At 34.6% G+C, this 24,375-nt stretch overlaps 1 pseudogene; it reads right to left on the bottom strand.

Annotated features, from left to right (window-relative positions):
• LOC116144664 overlaps positions 1 to 23,866 on the bottom strand; it is a 36,720-nt pseudogene extending 12,854 nt beyond the window's left edge.
• Between the last annotated feature and the right edge of the window lie 509 nt (positions 23,867 to 24,375).

Here is a 24,375-nt window from a genome sequence, read left to right as displayed (position 1 = left end):
ATTCATATATGTTTCATTGTAAATTCATCAATTTAGATGTTTTGAACCCACTCATTAAAAATCTTGGTTACGAATTTGCGCGGAGAAAGCAGTCAAAGCATCAACAACACTCTATAATTTTTTTATTGCAATTCGAGAATTCAACCCCAAAACTTCAAGATGCAAAATGAAAAAATTTAGAGATAAGATCCCACAAGATTAAATTTCAAGAAAAAACAAGTAATAATAGAGTCATATTTTAATAAAATATTATAGTTAATTAGCAAATTATTTATTTATATATGAATGAGACCATAGAGTTATGTAAAGTTTTTCAGGAAAGTGTTATTTTATTAATTTATCGAAATTATCAACTTAATCTACTAGCCTAAGTCAGGACCGTAAAAATAATATTATACATAGAGGTTATTAATTTATTGAGTATTATTTATAGAGATTATACTATATATCGATACTCTTATTTAGTGTAATATAATTTTCAATCTCATCAAATAGTCCACCATCTCCAATAATTTGTACATTGTAACGAGATTTTTTGGGGATTAGGCTTCCACAGTAATGAACAAAAATCAGTTTCGGTCGTAAGATTTACGACCATCTAAATAAGATACCATGAAAACAAAGAGAACTCTTGAATGGTATTTGATTACCCAATCAAATGACAAGAAGATCCAAGATATTTGCACCAAAACTTTGATTGCTAAATATATATCAGTAAGATTTTCTTGTTTTTATCCTTTTCTGTTTTGGTTCATCTTTGCGAGATTTTGTTTGATAGTTGTATAAATATACTGATTACATGCAATAGTAGCTAAGACTAATAAAACAATCTTTTATTCTTCATTTCTGGAAATGGTATCAGAGTAAGATTAAGTCTCACCTTTCTGTTTCATTGTTTCTCATTATCATAGCTGATCATGATTTAAACAATCCTCTCTTTATGCACCATGAGTAAAATCTGGTGCTAGTTTGGTTTCACAACCCTTAACTGATAGTGATGGTTATTAGGTGGAAATGTTCAAACCTTAGTACTTGCTGCCAAAAACAAACATGGGTTTCTTGATGGGACTGTTTACAAACTAGCAAAAGAGGATTCCTTTCTAGCATGGGGTCATGGCAATACAATGATACTTTCATGGCCATTGGAATTCGTCTCTTATGAAATTGCTTCAAATGTGATGTCTCTGACAATGTTCTGAAAACCGGAACGGACCGTCCGGTCGGACCGGTTTGACCGACAACTGGCGGCAAATCCAGTCCAGTATATATGAAAAACTGTTATTTTGATTTAAATCGGATTGGATCGCTGTTGGACAGTCGGAATAGTGGTTGAATCGTGGTCCAATCGCAGTTAAATCCCGTCGAATTCCGGCTCTTTCGACGGAGAAAACACCCCCATTCGACGTGACGGCATCCACAACCAAACCCATCCATTTTCAGTCGCCGTCGTCCAACCTTCGTCGTAGCCGTCACCTAAAGTTACGCGATGTCAGATTCTTTTGTGATTTCGGCGAGTTCCAACGCCGATGGAACTCCCTAGCACCCACATAGAGTCGCCGCGCACCTACACATCAAAAGCCCTAAGATTCCAGCTTCAATTGGCTGTCGATCGTTGCTGCCGCCACCACTCACCAGAATCTTCTCGTGACAGGGGTTTTAGATAGATTTCAAATCTTAAGGGAGTATTATAGGGGTGTTTTTATGAATTTAAACCTTCAGGGACTAAAATAGAATTTTATAATTACGGTCCAACCAACCGGTCAAACCAGAAACCGGACCTTGAACGGGTCATTGTCGGTCTGATTTTCAGAACATTGGTCTCTAGACATAGCCAAAGAGGAATGAGATGAGCTTTCTAATCGATTACAATGTCTAATGCACCTCGTATTTTTCAGATTAAGAAAGCCATTGCAAATTTGGCACATAACAACTTTCCAGTAACTACTTATCATACCAAGCTCAAGGGATTGTAGGATGAGTCAGTACTTACACACACAGAAAGGCTTGCAAACATTGTGAAGCCTCAAAAGCTCATCAAATAGATCTAGTGATTCAATTTTTGATGGATCTGGATGATTCATACTCACAAATCAGGGGACAAATTTTACTCAATGATCCATTACCACTGCTGAGTAAAGTGTATGCGTTAATGTACAAGAAGAGCGTCAACAAGATATTTCACCATAGGTCCTATTGTTGATCTTGCAGCCTTGCTGAGCAGAGCTAATGCAGGTCAACATAAGCCACAACAACGTAATGTTAGGAAACTACATTGTACACATTGTGGAAGGGATACCATACTATTGACAAGTGTTTTTACTACACGGTTACCCTCTAAGATATAAATCAAACAGAATCCAATCATCTAGTAGCACATGTAGCCATGATCTAGCCATTCTTGTCATCATGCTATTGCAACAATTTGATCAAAAAGGTAAAAAGGAATCACTTCAGTTCTACACCTTACCAGGTCACTCCAGAATAGTGTGAACAATAATGGGTCTCCTCAAGTCTGTAACTCTTATCTTTATCTTTGATTCTATAGGCAACATACCCTCCTAAAATGTCAGGTTTACCTTGCTCTGTTGTTTTTCTGTGAACGCTTGTTCATACAACCCTTAAACATCATACAGGAGCTATTGATCATATCATACACTCTCATTGTCTTCACACTAATTCTCAATTTTCTTCTAAGGTTCATTTAACTAATGGGGAAAAAGTTCAAGCTAATCATATGGAACAGTTAAGGTATTTGATGATCTGTTTCTAACAACATATTATGCGTATCATCTTTCCATTTTAACCTCCTTTCAATCAGTAAATTATGTTCAGATTCAAAGCTTTCATTAACTTTGTTTCTTCTCATTACTATATACAGGACCTGGTGACATTGAAGATAATTAGACTAGGTAATGTGACAAATGGACATTACTATCTGGAATCTAGTTCTTTGAGTTTTCTAGAACTGCAAATTCATTTCCTTTTTATCTTCAGTTAACACACCTTGTATATCTCTATTTTTGAAAAAGATTTATGGCATCGTCATTTGGGGCATCTATCTAACTCAAAACTTTCTTTGTTACAATTTGTACTTCCAAATACCAACAAAGGCATATTTCATACTTGCCACATTTGTCCCTTAGCAAAACAACAAAAATTGCCTTTAATGCAAGCTCTATTCACATCTAGAGCTTTTGAGTTGCTTCATTGTGATGTTTAGGATCCTTACTTATTGTTGCTTTGGATGGATATAGATTTTTCTTAACTATTGTAAATGATTATATCTCTAGTTACATGGACTTTCCTCAAGGCACAAAAATCTCAAACTCAACGTATTCTACAACATTTTGTTCAAATGATCTCCACACAGTTTTCTACCTTTATTAAGATCATACAATCAAACGATGGTTTAGAATTTCGAATGAAAGAATTGTTTCAGTCAAAGGGAAATATTCATCATTTGTTATGTGGAAACACCTCAATAGAATGCTATGTTGAACGTAGACAATCAAGATTTATTGAATGTTGCTCCGCTTTACGTTCAAGCTCATTACCGTTAAAAATTAGGGTGAAAGCATCTTGACTGCTCATTTCTTAAATCGCATACCATCCTTAGTTTTAGGGGGCAAATCACCTTTTGAAATTATTTTCTAACTCACTCATACTCACATCTCAAAACTAGTTGTTATGTTATGCTTCTACTTTCATGCATAATATAACCAAGTTTGAACTATGAGCCAAACCTTGTATTTCTTGGCTATCCACATGGTGTTAAAGGATAATTGTTGATATGACCAATCATATTGTTTTATCTTCAAAATGTCATATGCCATGAGTCTTTGTTTCCCTTGCCACACAAAAAATACATCGTTGAACACAAAATTTTGATTCTTGTGGGCCATGTTCCTAATACATATGACTTGTTTGATTTTTTCCTAGACAATATAGATCAGACCCTAGCAATTTAAAGATGATTAATCTCGAATGGCACTTAAGGGCATCTAATCTATCCTCCGAAAGTCCATCCATTTATGAACCTCATCCATCTGTTGCAAACTTGAATCAGCAAAATTCGCACCTTGATAAACACACATCTCTCCTACAGATTTTGTACCTCCTAGAAGGTCAAAAAGAACCTAGCAACAACCAAGATATTTGAAAGACTCCACTGTCACTCTGTCCAATCCAAGGATCAATCAATACCATTGGTGCTTTGTATGATAGAATTTGAGGTGGCCTAACTCTTCATCCAATAAGGTCTTGTTGAATGAGATGATTCACCCCTCTTATAAAACCAGTAGGCTTGAGCGTGCCTAGTCGGTGGGGACTCAACACTCCCCCTCACGGTCAAGTCCATATATTGGGTCATGCCTATTGAGAGGAGGTAGTTGCTAGCTGTAACTCTTCACCCGCTACTCAAGCACTCAACTCAATTGGGCCTAGCTCTAATACCATGATAAAATTTGAGGTGGGCCTGACTCCTCACCCAATAAAGTCTTGTGGAATTGGAAGATTACCCACTCTTATAAACAGTAGGCTTGAGGTGCTAGTCGGTGTGGGACCCAATTATAATCTTGTTTCTGTCGGTCAATTGTGTGAACTTAGTCTTGACATTACCTTTTCTTCTCATGGTTGTCGTGTGCAGGATTCTCAGATGGGTTAGATTCTTGGGACAGGGCGTAAGTTGGAACGCTTGTTCGAGCTCACCTCCTTCCACCTTTCACCTTCTGAAGTATCTCCTTCCCTGTTAGTTGCATCTACCTTATCCACTTCTCACTTATGGCATTTTCATTTAGGTCATGTTTCCTTGACTAACTTACGTTCACTTGTTTCCAGTGGTCGCCTTGGTTATAATAAACTTGAAACATTTGATTTTGTGTCATGTCCTTTGTCCAAACAATTTGGTTTGCCTTTTAATAATAATGACTCGGTTTCTTAAGCTTCCTTTGATTTAATTCACACTGATGTTTGGGGTCCTGCACCGACTTGTACTATAGGGAGGTTCACAATCCTTTATCATTTTTATAGATGATTTTTCTCGTTTTACTTGGATATATCTCTTGAAAAACAAGTCTAAAGTCTCTCAAACATATAAAAACTTTGTGACCATGGTACTTACACAATATACCCAGAAAATAAAAATGCTTCGTACTGATAATGCCATGGAGTATTGTGATTCTATCCTCAGTGAATTTCTTCTTGCCAATGGAACCATCATTCAACGGTCTTGTACTGGAACCTTTCAACAGAATGGTCGTGCCGAATGCAAACATTGGCATATCTAGGATTTTGCCCTGGCTATACTTCTATCCGAATCATTTTGGAGAGAACTCGCTCTCACTACCGTCTTTCTCATCAATTGCATGCCTTCTCTTGTCATAGATAATCAAACTCCTATGAGCGTCTTCTTGACTGCACTTCCAACTATGGTTTCTTAAAAGTGCTCGAGTGTGCTTGTTTCGTTCTTTTGCAGCTCCATGAGCGGTCCAAACTTGAACCATGTAACGATTTCTGTTGTTTCTTGGGATATGGTATATAACATAAGGGTTACCGATATTGGAATCCCATCTCCAAATGCTTACGTGTCTCCTATCATGTAGTGTATTTGGAACATATAATATTCTCTTCTTTGTCAAAATTCCGTATCTCATCTTCTTCCCCTATTACCCACTCTTTTACAAAATTATTTCCATCTAATGCAAGTACTTCTTCTGAGCTTGATCATGTCATTCCTCCTATGCTTGCTCCGATGATTTTGCATCTTATGAGGATTCGACACCTATGGCACATTCTAATCTCCCCGATGAGTCACATACTTTGGCTCTTCGTCGCTCTACTCGTGTAAGAGAACCTTTTTACCACCTTAGTAATTTCATTGTTTCTCAGCTATAGTCTCCTTGCATGAGCCTCACACTTATTGTGAGGCTCGCTCTAACCCTCTTTGGTAGCAAGCAATGAACGAAGAGATCAAAGCTTTAGAAAAGACAAGGACATGGGAATTGGTAGATCTTCCGCCAAATAAAAATACGTGTGGTTGTAAATGAGTCAACAAGATCAAAACTCTTCCAGATGGGTCTGTGGAACGTTGTAAAGCACGTTTAGTGGCTAGGGGTTTACTCAAGAGTATGAAATTGATTATGAAAAGACATTTTCTCCTGTGTGCACGTCCACTTTAGTTCGAAGTTTATTGGCATAATAGCTTTAGAGCATGTTATGCACAAGCAGACACATAACACATACAAACATGGGGTTCAATTGAACCCACTCAACTTTTAAAAAAAAAAAAAAAAAAAAAAAAATCTTTATATTTTATGAAATTTACAATTTTGACCCTATAAAATGAATATATTAATTAAATTTTTTTAATTTTTCTCTCTTCTTTTTCCTCTTTTTCTCTCTTATATTATTTTAGTTGGATACTCAAGAAAGGCTACTTTTTGGACTACAAGGTAAGGTGATGCTCATTTTTTTTTTTTTTTTTTACTTAAACTTTTCTTTAGCTTTCTTAATTATAAAAGATCATGAGCTATGGATTTTTGTTGAGTTTAATAAATGGGTTCGAAATTGGAAGATTAAATTCTTATATTTGATGTGGGTTTTGATTAGTCTTGGTATGTTGAGGTATGAGTTAATTAATTGTTGTTTTAAGTTGGGTTTGATAAATTTTGATTAGTTATTAAGTTAATTTCGAATGGTTTAAAGAATTGATGAAACCCTAAGTTGTAAAGATTTGGGGATTGGTTTAATTTTGATATATTGGTTGATTGCTGATATTTAGAGTGGATTTGATGAGTTGAATTTTATTGGGTTAGTAGAAATTGTTGGAAAATCCTAAGTTATGAATTGAATTTTGATAAATTAAGTGTAATTAGAAAGCGTTGAAAGAAATTTTTGCAATGAAGATTGTGAAAAATCAACTACGAAATCGAATGGGAGATCAATTGTTAAATGTTTGTCTTATTACATATATTGAGAGAGAGATATTTGATGGAATTGTCAATGAAGCAATTAGCAATGTTTTCAAAATATGAAAAATCATCAAGGACAATTGTAAAATTGATATTGGTATGTATAACTTTTAAAAGTACATTTATTATGCTTATTAATTCAATATATGTTTCATTGTAAATTCATCAATTTAGATGTTTGAACCCACTCATTAAAAATCTTGGTTACGAATTTGCGCGTAGGAAAGCAGTCAAAGCATCAACAACATCTATAATTTTTTTATTGCAATTCGAGAATTCAACCCCAAAACTTCAAGATGCAAATGAAAAAAATTAGAGATAAGATCCAACAAGATTTAAATTTCAAGAAAAAACAAGTAAATAGAGCATATTTAATAAATATATAGTTAATTAGCAAATTATTTATTTATTTGAATGAGACCATAGAGTTATGTAAAGTTTTTCAGAAAAGTGTTATTTTTAAATTTTCGAAATTATCAAATTAATCTACTAGCCTAAGTCAGGACCGTAAAAATAATATTATATCATAGAGGTTATTAATTATTGAGTATTATTTATAGAGATTATAATATATACGATACTTATTAGTGTATTTAATTTTCAATCTCATCAAATAGTCACCCACATCTCCAATAATTTGTACATTGTAACGAGATTTTTGGGGATTAGGCTTCCAGCAGTTAATGAACAAAAATCCAGTTTCGGTCGTAGATTCTACGACCATCAAAATAAGATACCATGAAAACAAAGAGAACTCTTGAATGGTATTGATTACCCAATCAAATGACAAGAAGATCCCAAGATATTTGCACCAAAACTTGATTGCTACATAAAATCAGTAAGATTTTCTTGTTTTTATCCTTTTCTGTTTTGTTTCTATCTTTGGCGAGATTCTTGTTTTGATAGTTGTATAAATATACTGATGTACATGCAATAGTAGCTATAGACTATAAAAACAATTCTTTATTCTTCATTTCTGGAAATGGTATCAGAGTAAGATTAAGGCTTCCACCTTTCTGTTTCATTGTTCTCATTATCATAGCTGATCATGATTTAAACAATCCTCTCTTATGCACCATGAGTAAAATTGGTGCTAGTTTGGTTCACAACCCTTAACTGAAGTGATGGTTATTATGGTTGGAAATGTTCAAACCTTTTAGTACTTGCGCCAAAAACAAACATGGGTTTCTTGATGGGACTGTTTACAAACTAGCAAAAGAGGATCCTTCCTTTCTAGCATGGGGTCATGGCAATACATGATACTTTCATGGCCATTGGAATTCCGTTCTTATGAAATTGCTTCAAATGTGATGTCTCTGACAATGTTCTGAAAACCGGACCGGACCGTCCGGTCGGACCGGTTGACCGACAACTGGCGGCAAATCCAGTCCAGTATATATGAAAAACTGTTATTTTGATTTAAATCGGATTGGATCGCTGTTGGACAGTCGGAATAGTGTTGAATCGTGGTCCAATCGCAGTTAAATCCCTCGCGAATTCCGGCATCTTTCGACCGGAGAAAAACCCCCATCGACGTGACGGCATCTCCACAACCAAACCCATCCATTTTCAGTCGCCGCGTCCAACCTTGTCGCTAGCCGTCCACCTAAAGTTACGCGATGTCAGATTTCTTTTGTTGATTTCGGCGAGTTCCAACGCATGGAACTCCCTAGCACCACATCGAGTCGCCGGCACCTACACATCAAAAGCCCTAAGATTCCAGCTTCAATTGGCTGTCGATCGTTGCTGCCGCCACCACTCACCAGAATCTTCTCGTGACAGGGGGTTTTGTAGATTTCAAATCTTAAGGGAGTATTATAGGGGTGTTTTTTATGAATTTTAAACCTTCAGGGACTAAAATAGAAATTTATAAATTACGGTCCAACCAACCGGTCAAAACAGAAAGGACCCTTGAACGGGTCATTGTCCGGTCTGATTTTCAGAACATTGGTTCTAGACATAGCCAAAGAGGAATGAGATGAGCTTTCTAATCGATTTACAATGTCTAATGCACCTCGTATTTTCAGATTAAGAAAGCCATTGCAAATTTGGCACATAACAACTTTCCAGTAACTCTTATCTACCAAGCTCAAGGGATTGTAGGATGAGTCAGTACTTACACCACAGATAAGGCTTGCAAACATTGTGAAGCCTCAAAAGCTCATCAAATAGATCTAGTGATTCAATTTTTGATGGATTGGGATTTCATACTCACAAATCAGGGGAAATTTTACTCAATGATCCATTACCACTGCTGAGTAAAGTGTATGCGTTAAGTACAAGAAGAGCGTCAACAAGATATTCCCCATAGGTCCTATGTTGATCTGCAGCCTTGTGAGCAGAGCTAATGCAGGTCAACATAAGCCACAACAACGTAATGTTAGGAAACTACATTGTACACATTGGGAAGGGATAACCATACTATTGACAAGTGTTTTACTACACGGTTACCCTCTAAGATATAAATCAAACAGAATCCAATCATCTAGTAGCACATGTAGCCATGAATCTAGCCATTCTTGTCATCATGCTATTGCAACAATTATTGATCAAAAAGGTAAAAAGGAATCACCTTCAGTTCCACACCTACCAGTTACTCCAGAATAGTGTGAACAATTATTGGGTCTCCTCAAGATGCTAACTCTCATCTTTATCTTCTGATTTCTTATAGGCAACATACCCTCCTACAATTGCAGGTTTACCTTGCTTCTTGTTGTTATTTGTTATGAACGCTGTTCTACAACCCTTAAATCATCATACAGGAGATGATCATATCATACACTCTCATTGTCTACTTCACACTAATTCTCAATTTCTTCTAGGTTCATTTAAACTAATGGGGAAAAAGTTCAAGCTATCATATTGGAACAGTTAAGTTATTTGATGATTGTTTCTTAACAACATATATGGTATCATCTTTCCATTTTAAACTCCTTTCAATCAGTAAATTATGTTCAGATTCAAAGCTTTCATTAACTTTGTCTCTTCTCATTACTATATACAGGACCTGGTGACATTGAAGATAATTAGACTAGGTAATGTGACAAATGGACTCTACTATTGCTGGAATCTAGTTCTTTGAGTTTCTAGAACTGCAAATTCATTTCTTTTATCTTCAGTTAACACACTTGTATTAATCTCTTATTTTTGAAAAAAAGTTATGGCATCGTCATTGGGGCATCTACTAAATCAAAACTTTCTTTGTTACAATTTGTACTTCCAAATACCAACAAAGGCATATTTCATACTTGCCACATTTGTCCCTTAGCAAAACAACAAAAATTGCCTTTTAATGCAAGCTCTATTCACAAATCTAGAGCTTTTGAGTTGCTTCATTGTGATGTTTAGGATCCTTACTCTATTGTTGCTTTGGATGGATATAGATTTTTCTTAACTATTGTAAATGATTATACTCTAGTTACATGGACTTTCCTCAAGGCACAAAAATCTCAAACTCAACGTATTCTACAACATTTTGTTCAAATGATCTCCACACAGTTTTTACCTTTATAGATCATACAATCAAACGATGGTTTAGAATTTCGAATGAAAGAATTGTTTCAGTCCAAGGGAAATTATTCATCATTTGTCTTATGTGGAAACACCTCAATAGAATGCTATTGTTGAACGTAGACATCAAGATTATTGAATGTTGCTCACGCTTACTGTTTCAAGCTTCATTACCGTTAAAATTTAGGGTGAAAGCATCTTGACTGCTAATTATCTTATAAATCGCATACCATCCTTAGTTTTAGGGGGCAAATCACCTTTTGAAATTCTATTTTCTACCTCACCCTCATACTCACATCTCAAAACTAGTTGTTTATGTTGCTTCTACTTTCATGCAAATATAACCAAGTTTGAACTATGAGCCAAACCTGTATTTTTCTTGGATCCACATGGTGTTAAAGGATATTAATTGTATGATATGACCAATCATATTGTTTATCTCTAAAATGTCATATGCCATGAGTCTTTGTTTCCCCTGCCACACAAAAAATACATCGTTGAACTACAAAAATTTGATTTGTGGGCCATGTCCTCTAATACATATGACTTGTTTGATTTTTTCCCTAGACAATATAGATCAGACCTAGCAATTTTAAAGATGATTAATCCGAATGGTACTTAAGGCTACAGTCCATCTATTCCTCCGAAAGTCCATCCATTATGAACCTCATCCATTGTTGCAAACTTGAATCAGCAAAATTCAGCACCTTTGAATATAACACACTCTCTCCTACAGATTTGTACCTCCTAGAAGGTCAAAAAGAACCTAGCAACAACCAAGATATTGAAAGATTCCACTGTCACTCTGTCCAATCCAAGGTCAATCAATACCATCTGGTGCTTTGTATGATAGAATTTGAGGTGGGCCTAACCTTCATCCAATAAGGTCTTGGAATGAGATGATTACCCCCTCTATAAACCAGTAGGCTTGAGCGTGCCTAGTCGGTGTGGGACTAACACTCCCCCTCACGGTCAAGTCATCATATTGGGTCATGCCTATTGATGGAGGTAGTTGCTAGCTGTAACTCTTCACCCGCTACTCAAGCACTCAACTCAATTGGGCTAGCTCTAATACCATGAAAAATTTGAGGTGGGCCTGACTCCTCACCCAATAAAGTCTTGTGGAATTGGAAGATTACCCACTCTTATAAACCAGTAGGCTTGAGCGTGCCTAGTCGGTGTGGGACTCCAATAGTATCCTCTTGCCTCTATTTATCTTATCATCGCTTGTCTCCTACACATAATTTTTTTTCTTAGCTATATCTAAACATTATGAACCTAAAAAAATCATGAAGCTTGTAGTTTACCTCAGTGGCAGAATGTTATGGATTTAAAAATTAGAGCAATGAGGATAACAATACTTGGACACTTACTAATTGCCATCTGGTAAAATCCCCATTAGGTGTAAATGGGTATACAAAGCTAAACACAATTCTGATGAAAGTATAGAAAAATACAAAGACGTTTGGTAGCTAAGGGTTATACTTAACGTGAAGGAATTGACTATTTTGAAACTTTTTCACTAGCTGTGAAAATAACAACGTGCGTACTATACTTGCTTAGCAGCAATTCATGATTGGTATCTTATCAACTTGATGTTAATAATGTTTTTTTTTGCATGGTGGGTTGGATGAAGAAGTTTATATGGCGATGCCTCTTGATTTTCATGCTACGAAACCATCACAAGTGTTGAAATTAAACAAGTCCCTCTATGGATTAAAGCAAGCTTCAAGACAATGGTTTGCCAAATCTTCAAACACTTTTTTGTCTAGTGGCTTTCAAAATCGAGGATAGACAACTCATTGTTTATCAAAGAAGATGGTAACTTCTTATTGCTTTATTGGTTTATGGATGATATTGTCTTAGTTTCAAATGACTCTCATCGAATTCAAGACTTCACTACATATTTAATGCACAGTTCAAATAAAGGATTAGGTCCTTTGAAATATTTTCTTTGCTTGGAAAATTCTAGAGCTAAAAATGGGATTACTTTGTGTCAACGTAAATATGCTTTGGAATTGTTAGAGGAGACTGGTCTTCTTGCTGCCAGACCTGCTAAATTTCCTATGGATACATAGATTAAATTGTCAAGATTGGAGGGTGAATTGCTACAGATGCAACGCAGTATCGAAGATTAATTAGACGATTGTTGATCTAACTTCACAAGGCCGATTGTGTCATAGCAGTTCAAACTCAGTTAGTTTCTTGCTGAGCTGAGAAAACCACATTGGGATGCTACTATAAGAGTTCTTCAGTACATCAAACTTGCTTTAGCACAAGGGATATTTATTCTTGTCAATCACAAGTTCATCTAAAAGGGTTTTCTGATCAGATTGGGTAGTGTGTTGACATAAGGCGACAGTCATATGGACATGTATTTTTCTTGGGAATTTCTTATGTCATGGAAATCAAAAAAGCAAAAGACTGTCTTAGGTCTTCTGCTGAAGCAGAATACAGAGCAATGAGTTTCACTGCATTGAATTAGTATGGGTGCTGTAGCTACTTAGGGATTTATCAATTGAACATTCTCAACCAGCACTCTTATTTTGTGATAATTAGGTTCCCTTCATATAGCAGCAAATCCGGTTTATCATGAACGTACAAAACACGTCAAAGTAAAATGTCATTTCATTCGGGAGCTGATACAAAATGGTGCAATCAAAACTCATCATGTTTGTACTGAGAACAATTGTCTGACATCTGCACAAAAGCACTTGGTTATCGACCCTTTTCCTCTTTACTATCCAAGATGGGTGTTTATGACGTAAACACACCATCTTGAGGGGGCATATTGAACGGTATTTGATTACCCAGTCAACGACAAGAAGATCCCAAGATATTCGCACCAGAATTTTGATTTGCTGCAGATCAATCAGCAAGATTTCATGTTTTATCCTTTTATGTTTTGTTTCTATCTTAGCGAGACTCTCACGATTCTGTTTTGATAGTTGTTATAAATATACTGCTGTACATGCAAGTAGATATAGAATAATAAAGCATATTTTATTCTTCATTTCTTGAAAGAACAAAGTGGAGAAATCTTCCAATTTTTCTTTACATTAATCAGGCACAACATAACAACAAATTGAAGAAATATGAGTACATCTTTTCAATTCTGACCCTCACAAACTTGTGACATATAATAATCCCAACAATGGTTGAACATAATTCATGTAAATAAAGAACAAAATTATAGAAAATATATTATATCGGATAAATTCGACGGAGGTACCTGAAAGTCAGATTAAAATCATATCAATAAATGACGCTAAACAATTTTACTTCTACACATACGTATTTTGAGATGCCATTACCAATTCTTGGAAATGCATTACTTGTGGCTTTCATTTGAATACATGTTTCACAATCAGGAATATGGAGATTCATGAAGTAATCTTCCCAATCAATGCACTTGGAATCGAAGTAAAATATGTCTGTCTCTACTGAACTATCTTCTCTGGCTGCCGTTAGCAACTTCACCGTGTTTTTGTCATCGAATCTATATTATATAATATATATATATATATATATATATATATACATGCAAAACAAATAGTTAATTATATTTCGATATGATCATCATCAAGTAATGAATTTAGTTTACTTTGGGAGATGTTCACTAAAATTAAGCATATATACGTACATGCCAGTGAAGAATAAGTATGGCCGGTAAAGTTCCACTAATCGCATCACGAATTTATTCTTCCGACTGAGATCACATGCATCCCCTTAAAAGTATGGCAAAATGCTGTATTTACCAATTTAATCCCTGTAAATGGTATTCAACCCAGGGTCAAATTGAAGATATTATGCTAAAATTCAAATGACACTTTTTAACGTACGTTTCGAAAAAGTATTCGTTTACTAATAAAAACGTGTAAAATACTCTGTTTATTTAGTGACAGAGTAGTGTTCGTTGATTGATAAAAAAGTTGTACAAACAAGTTTGTGTTCTTTTTCATTTAGTTTTTAAACCAAGTGCCCTCCAAATAATAATACCCTGTATATATATTTTGCGAAAATATAATTAACTAGAGGTTTAGTAGTACACTTGGCGGTAGCATGTAACGAATGGCCATGTATCTGTGAAAGCTAGCCATGCTATCTCATGACATTAATCTTGCCAACCCGACTGGCTTCATCCTTTAATCCATGGTCTCTTAGTAAAATAAGATAGCCGTAATCTTGAAGGTCGCTGTATTCAGAGGATTTCTAAAGAGGATCCGACCTGGTAAATTACATTACACGTATGTTGCTTTGCATGAGCGACCCATAGCCACAATTATAGCATTCACCCCCATATCAGCCGGTATCTGCATAATTAACAACCTTTTAAATTTTAAAAGCCGAAGAGCAAAGTATGCATGTGCTTATTCTATATCCAAATGTAATTAAATACACGTAAAAATAAGTTAAAGCAAATAGGATTACCGGTCAATAACTGCATTGAGGTCTCCCAGAAAGCAAGTTAATCTCCCTTTACCATAGCCAACGGCTAAGCTATCAATGTTTGTAACAAAAATTATACACTTTCAGAAACCCTAATTTAAGATAATGCTACCATCCAAATGAATGATAAAGTTCAGATTTGGATGGATAAAATAGGAAATAGTGTGCAATTATAAGAATAGAAGACCTACCTTATACCTTCAGCCCAGCCGGAGAATGGTTCTTTGTAAGTACTGGTTACGATAGTAGGGCGAATGGTGACCACAGATAAATTTTCTTTCAAGTCATCTACTGCATCTCTCCATTGCCTTGTGAATACATATGTGTTCGGCCATCCAACATCTTTGCTGATAAATTTGTCACAATTATCAGTTTCGGCTGGTGACATAAACTTAAAAGGACGTGGTAAAACCAAGGAAAAAATGGTGGCCCAAGTTTGTAAATGGAAGATGAACTCACTAAAGTAACTACACATACTGAATTAACATAAACATAAGACCCAAAAAGAAATAAAATTACAGATAAATATCAACATCCAACGTTGTTTCAAAAAAAAAAAAAAAAAAAAAAAAAATATTGATCATACTAGTTTATGATGCATATGAATGGATATAATTGTTGGACAGGACCTATTAATTTAGCGTTATCCAAAAGACAGTATAGCTGGAAAAATTTTTTTTACCAAACATATATAAAACAACTTTGAGTAATAAAATCTTCATACGCAAATTCAAGAAAAATATTTTTGATCATATTAGTAGTGTAATTAATTCAACTAATCTAAACATTTATGAAAAATCAACTATATAATTAAAGAGTAATACTATAGTTATCGAAGGATGTACACCCAATTTGTGCACCAAATGATGTAGCGCAATCCTGACCGTTAATTCATTATAAGTTAATATTAATCAATGGTTAGGATTATACCACATCATTCGGTGCATAGATTCGGTGGGTAATTTTGGTAACTCTATCATTTTCCTAATTAAAATAGCATTTATGAAGCTCTTTTTTCCTTTGGTATCAGCATGAAATTAATTAAGCTTACACACTCGTGAGTTGGTAGTGCATGTTCTGAGGTCTGCCAGCTTCTGAATAACTGGAAGAATTGACGATTCTTCCATCAATTTGAGAAGCTGAGGCCGATGTTTGGGTGGTGAGTCAATTTAAGTAATAAATATTCTGATAGGAGTGCACTGAATGGACTTCGAGGCAAGCAAAAATGTGATAGCTAAAGGTAGAATGGACGTCACTTATAAGCTAAGACCTTAAACTCGAGTGTGACGTTTATACGTGTGATTTATCCAGATCTGAGTTGAAAATACCCAACTTAAATAATTTATGAGTGATTTCAGTTAAGTGTTCCATCATTGGGGTTAACCACTAACCACTTTGGATTATCCTCATGAACTATAAGCTTTAGTTAATATGCTTTATTTATGAATTACTATATTTAAGTTTTATTTTTTGGCGATCGAGTGTGTCGAATCAGTTTGTATGTACCTTAACTAATCTTCCAGAGCTTAGAAGTTAACGGCCGGATAAATTTCCTCAATGGCCACCCTTATTAACAACACAGTCAAACTCAAAACCTTATAAATAAACATCCAAGAGTCTTAATCAACCGCTGGGCCATCCATGGTGGTTATATTTTTAAGCTTTTGATGAGCATGTTAATCAATCTACCCAGTGGTGGCAAATTGAGTAAATATTCAACATTTAAACTACCCTGTTAAACAATGACAGCAGGAGCGACTAAGACTTTTGTTTAAAATTTTGTTGCCATTAGTATATTTCTTGTGTCAATATTTGGACATATGCAATACCAAGCAACTTTGTCCTATACTTTAGCCGGTAAACATACATACCAACTTCCACAAATAAGAAATAATTAATTGATGTGGTAACAGACTATCTGAGATCCCTTAATTGAGGACAAACAATTTAATAGAATTTCTTAATATTATCAGCCCGGTCCAGCTATCTTCTTGCATGAATAAAGAGGATTATCATGTCAATAAGGACCTATGACCTAACGGAATTATTAATTTTCTTATATATGCACATGGAAATAGTCCTAGATATAGCAAGCTGCATAGTAGTGATTTAATAAAAGATAAGTAGATTAAAGAGAAATTAATTCAAGGTTCTAGTACTAGGAAATTGATATTGTAAAGAAAACTTCAATAAAAAAACTTTGAAATTGAAATAACTTATAGAGATTAATTTATGATTTGGTATATGTTTCACGAACTTTTGAGTCCCAAATCTTTCATGGCCAATTTAATTTCATCTCTGTAGCTCCTCGGTTGGAGGTCGTTAAGTTCTTGCTCCATCACTTTCTTCTCCACATCAATGTCTAATCCAGATGTACCATTAAGTGTCTCGCCCATACGATATGACTTCTCTAGTGACAATCCTGGCGTTTTCCCCATAACATAGTGAAATTACGAAATCACTTGCTTAATTAATATCAAAGTTTTTTATTTTTTTTTATAAAACACTAACACATTAAATAAATTATTAGATTATACTTACCAGTGGATACATGAACAAAGACCTTTAGCTTATTACATTTCTTGCGAAGTTCAAGACATTCTAGCTCCAATGTGTAATAACAGTGCAACATCATATCTGCATAAAATTAGAAGGAATTTGAATTAATTTTTTTTATTTTTCAGAATAAATTGTTTAATCAAACAGTTGATGATTACTTGATCGTTACCTTTCATCAAAGTTGGTTGTCGCGGCTAAATTAATGACGACATCTTAATTCTTTAACATCTCTTTTTTAAATTAGAGTCCTCAATCCCAAGTTCTCCAAAGAAATGTCTCCAGGGAATAGAGTGGTCTTCTCTGAGAAAATCGAATTTAGATTTGTACCACATTTTTCCTTAGAACCCTAAACAAGCCTTCGCTTCACCTGTAAATAATTGGTAGAATAAATCAATAATGAAAAGATTAGATGATATATTATTTAGCCTTTTAACGAATATAATGTAGCTAAAAAAGGAGAAAGAAGATAAACAGCATAAAACAAGATTGCCATTTCTTCTCTCGCATGTCTGTTTAGTTGAGAAGGAAATTAAAAATATTCAACTACGTATACATATTTATATACCTCATTATGGAAGCGATGAGTGGCTACTTTAGCATCTGCAGCTCTCAAGAGAAGATACAACTTCTTCACATTTGGTTGAAACCTCAAAATTTTTTCCAGAAAAACTGAAACAACAAAACCGATCAGTACAATATTAAAAAGAAAAAGCTGGAAAGAAAGAGAAGAGAAACAAGAAGCATATGTATATACTCTTTGCCAAGAACCAGTTGCACCAGTGACTAGAATGCTTTATTTTCAAGAAACTGGAGAATACTTCCAACCCATTGGAATGATATTAAACAGAAGAGAATGAATGAGTAGTAGTAGCTAGTAGTACTGAACGTTGAAGAGAAACAAATTGGCAGAATGGTTTAAGGAAAATATGTGGCTGGAGCCTTGAGTTGATATAGACCCTAGGAAGAGACAGATTTATGAGGTTGAGTGCACGCTAACAGTTGCTCATATTTCCTGGTAGATGGTTGTCAGTTACTGAACCATTTTTTTTTTTTCTCTTTTTAATCAAACAATATAACACTACACCGAATTCTTTAATAAAATACTATACGGGTTAAACTTTAATTATTTGCTGTGATGCATTTGGGTGAGATGGTCACCTACACAAAGCCATTTTACATGTCACACTGTTGGATAGGGTTCTTGACCTAACCTCTTCAGATATTACGCGCCCTGCCGTCTAGGAATAAGACTGTCTTGGCTCGCTGCTGCTATATCTACCCATTCACATTATGGTAACTTCATCTACCACCTTAGAAGTTTGAGAACATACTATATTGACTACTGAAATTTTTAATAAAATAATGAACACCCCTTCCTTTCGCATCATAATACAAAATGAGTTGACTTTAATTGAAGGTGCAAAAGAAAACTAAGATATATTTGTCTTTGAATTTCACATTTCAAAATAAGTCAATAGTTAAAATAATTTTTATTAAAATAAATACCCTAAATTGGACTGTCACTACGATTTAAATTATAAGAATTGTATTAATATGAAGCCAACTTTTATTAGGGTGTTATGTGATATTTACTTGATTTTGATATTCAAATTGCTGCTTTCACTCAGGTCAGTCGACTTTTCTGAGTTCTGATGCATACACGTGTAAGTATAAAAAACATGGCTTTCAAGTCTGTATTTGGGTACAAATTGCTTTCAAATTTGGTTCATCATAAAGCTCTGTACTACTTTTATTTGGTTCAATGACTTACCTGTGAACAGAAATGGGGCTAAATATTAATTACGATAGCTTTCAATATATACTTTGAACCGACTTCTTTTTTTTTTTTTTTTGGAATTATTTTTGATAGATTAACTGTTCTTTAAAATTAAACATGTCTGAACAGTTCATCTTCAAGATATCACGTTTAAAGCACAAATTAATAACAAAATTGGTTGGCATTTGAGACTCGGGAGAGCTCAGCCGACAGGCAGCCAGCCATTTGTTGTGCCTTCATCAACTAAGATAAATGAAGACAATAGATATATACAGTAAAACTCCTCTATAATGATATTCAATATAGAAATAAACTCTATATAGTCATAAAAAAATCTAGTCCCAATTTAGGATAATTATAAATAAGAATAAACTTCACATTGTAATAAGTTATAATTTTTCTAATTCCCGTCTTAAGGAAAGTCACCTCCATATAGTAATAATTATCTGTATATTACCAAAAAAATATATGTTATGTTACATTAAAGGTTTAAGATGAAATAAAATATTTATCTAAAGTTGTTTGGGACAATGATTTATATTTTTAGAGTTGTTTCAACATCTTTTACCTTACTAGTATGTAATAACTTGCTAGCATAAATACATTTTTGTTGAAGTCAAAATATTTTTAGCTTCTCAAGTATGTTTAGAGATTCATGACACGAAACTTTTTATATTTCCATACAATCATCCTTAAGATTATTTCCTTTACCTTCTTGTCTAATTGTAGTAATGATTTATTCTTCGGTTAAAGTATACATGATTTGTTGCTCATTTGGATGATCGAGGATGACATTAATATCTATTCGATTAATGTAGTGAAATTGTCGAATCTGATCACTCAATTTTGCAATGACTCTTTTATTTTTCTTGTCCACTTCATTTGTAAGTTGCAATTCATCGAAATCGGGAGTCCTAATTTTGCAATGCTTAAAACCATTGGCAATTATCTGTGGTTTCACATCAATTGACCATGCATCAACTGCATTTATAGTTTCATCAATGACACTTATTTTTGCTGGTTCCAAAACACGGTCTTCTATCTATTCAAAAGTAGGCAACTGAAACGCTAAACTAAAATTCTAATACTACTAAAATATGAATTAAAATCCTAATATTGTACTACTAAAACATGAATTAAAAAATAAAAANAACTAAAATTCTAATACTACTAAAATATGAATTAAAATCCTAATATTGTACTACTAAAACATGAATTAAAAAATAAGACTCTATTTGGTTCACTTTTTTACACTTTTTAGAAAAAAATTTAGAAAAAAGTTAAAAAAAGTTGAATTGGGCGGGTATTACGATGTAGGATTTGGAAATAAATAAAAATACCTCTTATATTTGTTTATTTACTAAACACCCTTATAATAAAATATTAAAAGTTAACAAAAACACCCATAACCCACCCATTAAATATGGACAGCCGGCCACCACCGTCGGAGGGCGGCCGGAGTCGTCGTATCGGCGCATGACCGACTGGATCTTGCCGGTCGTGCGCCGATATGGCCGGCAAAGGCCAGATCTATGGCTAGATCTGGCCATTGATAGCCATATCTGGCCATATTTTCTCGTCAACGACGGCCAAAGATACGGCCGTCGTTGATGGTCAACGACGACCATGTGTTGGCCGTCGTTGACGACTGGCTACGGACGGTCAAATCTTTGGCCACTACCGGCCAGATTCAGCTGGTAGTGCGCTATTATACCAGATTCTGGTCATTTTCCGACGGTGGTGGCCGGAATCTGGTAAATATGGGTTGCTGGGGTTTTTTTGCAATTTCTAAAAAAAAATTTAGGGGTATTTAATTAAATTAACAAATTTAGGGGGTTTAAAAAAAGTTGAATAATATTGAATAATTTTGTGAGTTTTTACAATTTTACTTATTAACTTTATTGGGAATACTAATGGTAGTATTCCCAAAAGGGAACCAAACGGAGTCTAAGAAATCAAAACTATAATTTTTGTAACTACAACTTTATTAAGTTATAACCTCATTACAGTAATAAAATTAGTTAGTCCCATCATTATGACTATAGAGAGGTTTTACTGTATATAAGTATATGTGATTANAAGTTGTAAAGATTTGGGGATTTGGTTTAATTTTGATATATTGGTTGATTGCTTGATATTTAGAGTTGGATTTGATGAGTTGAATTTTATTGGGTTAGTAGAAATTGTTGGAAAATCCTAAGTTATGAATTGAATTTTGATAAATTAAGTGTAATTAGAAAGCATTGAAAGAACATTTTTTGCAATGAAGATTGTGAAAAATCAACTACGAAATCGAATGGGAGATCAATTGTTAAATGATTGTCTTATTACATATATTGAGAGAGAGATATTTGATGGAATTGTCAATGAAGCAATTATGCAATGTTTTCAAAATATGAAAAATCATCAAGGACAATTGTAAAATTAATAATTTAGTATGTATAACTTTTAAAAGTACATTTATTATGCTTATTAATTCAATATATGTTTCATTGTAAATTCATCAATTTAGATGTTTTGAACCCACTCATTAAAAATCTTGGTTACGAATTTGCGCGTAGGAAAGCAGTCAAAGCATCAACAACACTCTATAATTTTTTTATTGCAATTCGAGAATTCAACCCCAAAACTTCAAGATGCAAAATGAAAAAATTTAGAGATAAGATCCAACAAGATTTAAATTTCAAGAAAAAACAAGTAATAATAGAGTCATATTTTAATAAAATATTATAGTTAATTAGCAAATTATTTATTTATTATATGAATGAGACCATAGAGTTATGTAAAGTTTTTCAGAAAAGTGTTATTTTATTAATTTATCGAAATTATCAACTTAATCTACTAGCCTAAGTCAGGACCGTAAAAATAATATTATATCATAGAGGTTATTAATTTATTGAGTATTATTTATAGAGATTATACTATATATCGATACTCTATTTAGTGTATATATAATTTTCAATCTCATCAAATAGTCCACCACATCTCCAATAATTTGTACATTGTAACAGGATTTTTTGGGGATTAGGCTTCCAGCAGTTAATGAACAAAAATCCAGTTTCGGTCTTAAGATTCTACGACCATCTAAAATAAGATACCATGAAAACAAAGAGAACACTTGAATGGTATTTGATTACCCAATCAAATGACAAGAAGATCCCAAGATATTTGCACCAAAACTTTGATTTGCTACATATCATATCAGTAAGATTTTCTTGTTTTTATCCTTTTCTGTTTTGTTTCTATCTTTGCGAGATTCTTGTTTTGATAGTTGTATAAATATACTGATGTACATGCAATAGTAGATATAGAATAATAAAGCAATTCTTTTATTCTTCATTTCTGGAAATGGTATCAGAGTAAGATTAAGTCTTCCACCTTTTTGTTTCATTGTTTCTCATTATCATGGTTGATCATGATTTTAACAATCCTCTCTTTATGCACCATGAGTAAAATCCTGGTGCTAGTTTGGTTTCACAACCCTTAACTGATAGTGATGGTTATTATGGTTGGAAATGTTCAAACCTTTTAGTACTTGCTGCCAAAAACAAACATGGGTTTCTTGATGGGACTGTTTACAAACTAGCAAAAGAGGATCCTTCCTTTCTAGCATGGGGTCATGGCAATACAATGATACTTTCATGGCCATTGGAATTCCGTCTCTTATGAAATTGCTTCAAATGTGATGTCTCTGACAATGTTCTGAAAACCGGACCGGACCGTCCGGTCGGACCGGTTTGACCGACAACTGGCGGCAAATCCAGTCCAGTATATATGAAAAACTGTTATTTTGATTTAAATCGGATTGGATCGCTGTTGGACAGTCGGAATAGTGTTGAATCGTGGTCCAATCGCAGTTAAATCCCGTCGAATTCCGGCATCTTTCGACGGAGAAAACACCCCCATTCGACGTGACGGCATCTCCACAACCAAACCCATCCATTTTCAGTCGCCGTCGTCCAACCTTCGTCGCTAGCCGTCCACCTAAAGTTACGCGATGTCAGATTTCTTTTGTTGATTTCGGCGAGTTCCAACGCCGATGGAACTCCCTAGCACCACCATCAGAGTCGCCGGCACCTACACATCAAAAGCCCTAAGATTCCAGCTTCAATTGGCTGTCGATCGTTGCTGCCGCCACCACTCACCAGAATCTTCTCGTGACAGGGGTGTTTTAGATAGATTTCAAATCTTAAGGGAGTATTATAGGGGTGTTTTTTATGAATTTTAAACCTTCAGGGACTAAAATAGAATTTTATAAATTACGGTCCAACCAACCGGTCAAACCAGAAACCGGACCCTTGAACGGGTCATTGTCCGGTCTGATTTTCAGAACATTGGTCTCTAGACATAGCCAAAGAGGAATGAGATGAGCTTTCTAATCGATTTACAATGTCTAATGCACCTCGTATTTTTCAGATTAAGAAAGCCATTGCAAATTTGGCACATAACAACTTTCCAGTGACTACTTATCATACCAAACTCAAGGGATTGTAGGATGAGCTCAGTACTTACACCACAAATAATGCTTGCGAACATTGTGAAGCCTCAAAAGCTCATCAAATAGATCCAGTGATTCAATTTTTGATGGATCTGGATGATTCATACTCACAAATCAGGGGACAAATTTTACTCAATGATCCATTACCACTGCTGAGTAAAGTGTATGCGTTAATTGTACAAGAAGAGCGTCAACAAGATATTTCATCCACAGGTCCTATTGTTGATCTTGCAACCTTGCTGAGCAGAGCTAATGCAGGTCAACATAAGCCACAACAACGTAATGTTAGGAAACTACATTGTACACATTGTGGAAGGGATAACTATACTATTGACAAGTGTTTTTGACTACAAGGTTACCCTCTAAGATATAAATCAAACAGAATCCAATCATTTGGTAGCACATGTAGCCATGAATCTAGCCATTCTTGTCATCATGCTATTGCAACAATTATTGATCAAAAAGGTAAAAAGGAATCACCTTCAGTTCCTACACCTTCCAGTTCACTCCAGAACAGTGTGAACAATTATTGGGTCTCCTCAAGTCTGCTAACTCTTCATCTTTATCTTCTGATTTCTCTATAGGCAACATACCCTCCTACAATATGTCAGGTT

This window comes from Pistacia vera, unplaced genomic scaffold (genome assembly GCF_008641045.1).
Source record: "Pistacia vera cultivar Batoury unplaced genomic scaffold, PisVer_v2 Contig1141, whole genome shotgun sequence".
NCBI classification, from domain to species: domain Eukaryota; kingdom Viridiplantae; phylum Streptophyta; class Magnoliopsida; order Sapindales; family Anacardiaceae; genus Pistacia; species Pistacia vera.
Note: the sequence above shows the minus strand (reverse complement) of the source record. Positions and strands in the feature narration are given on the sequence as shown.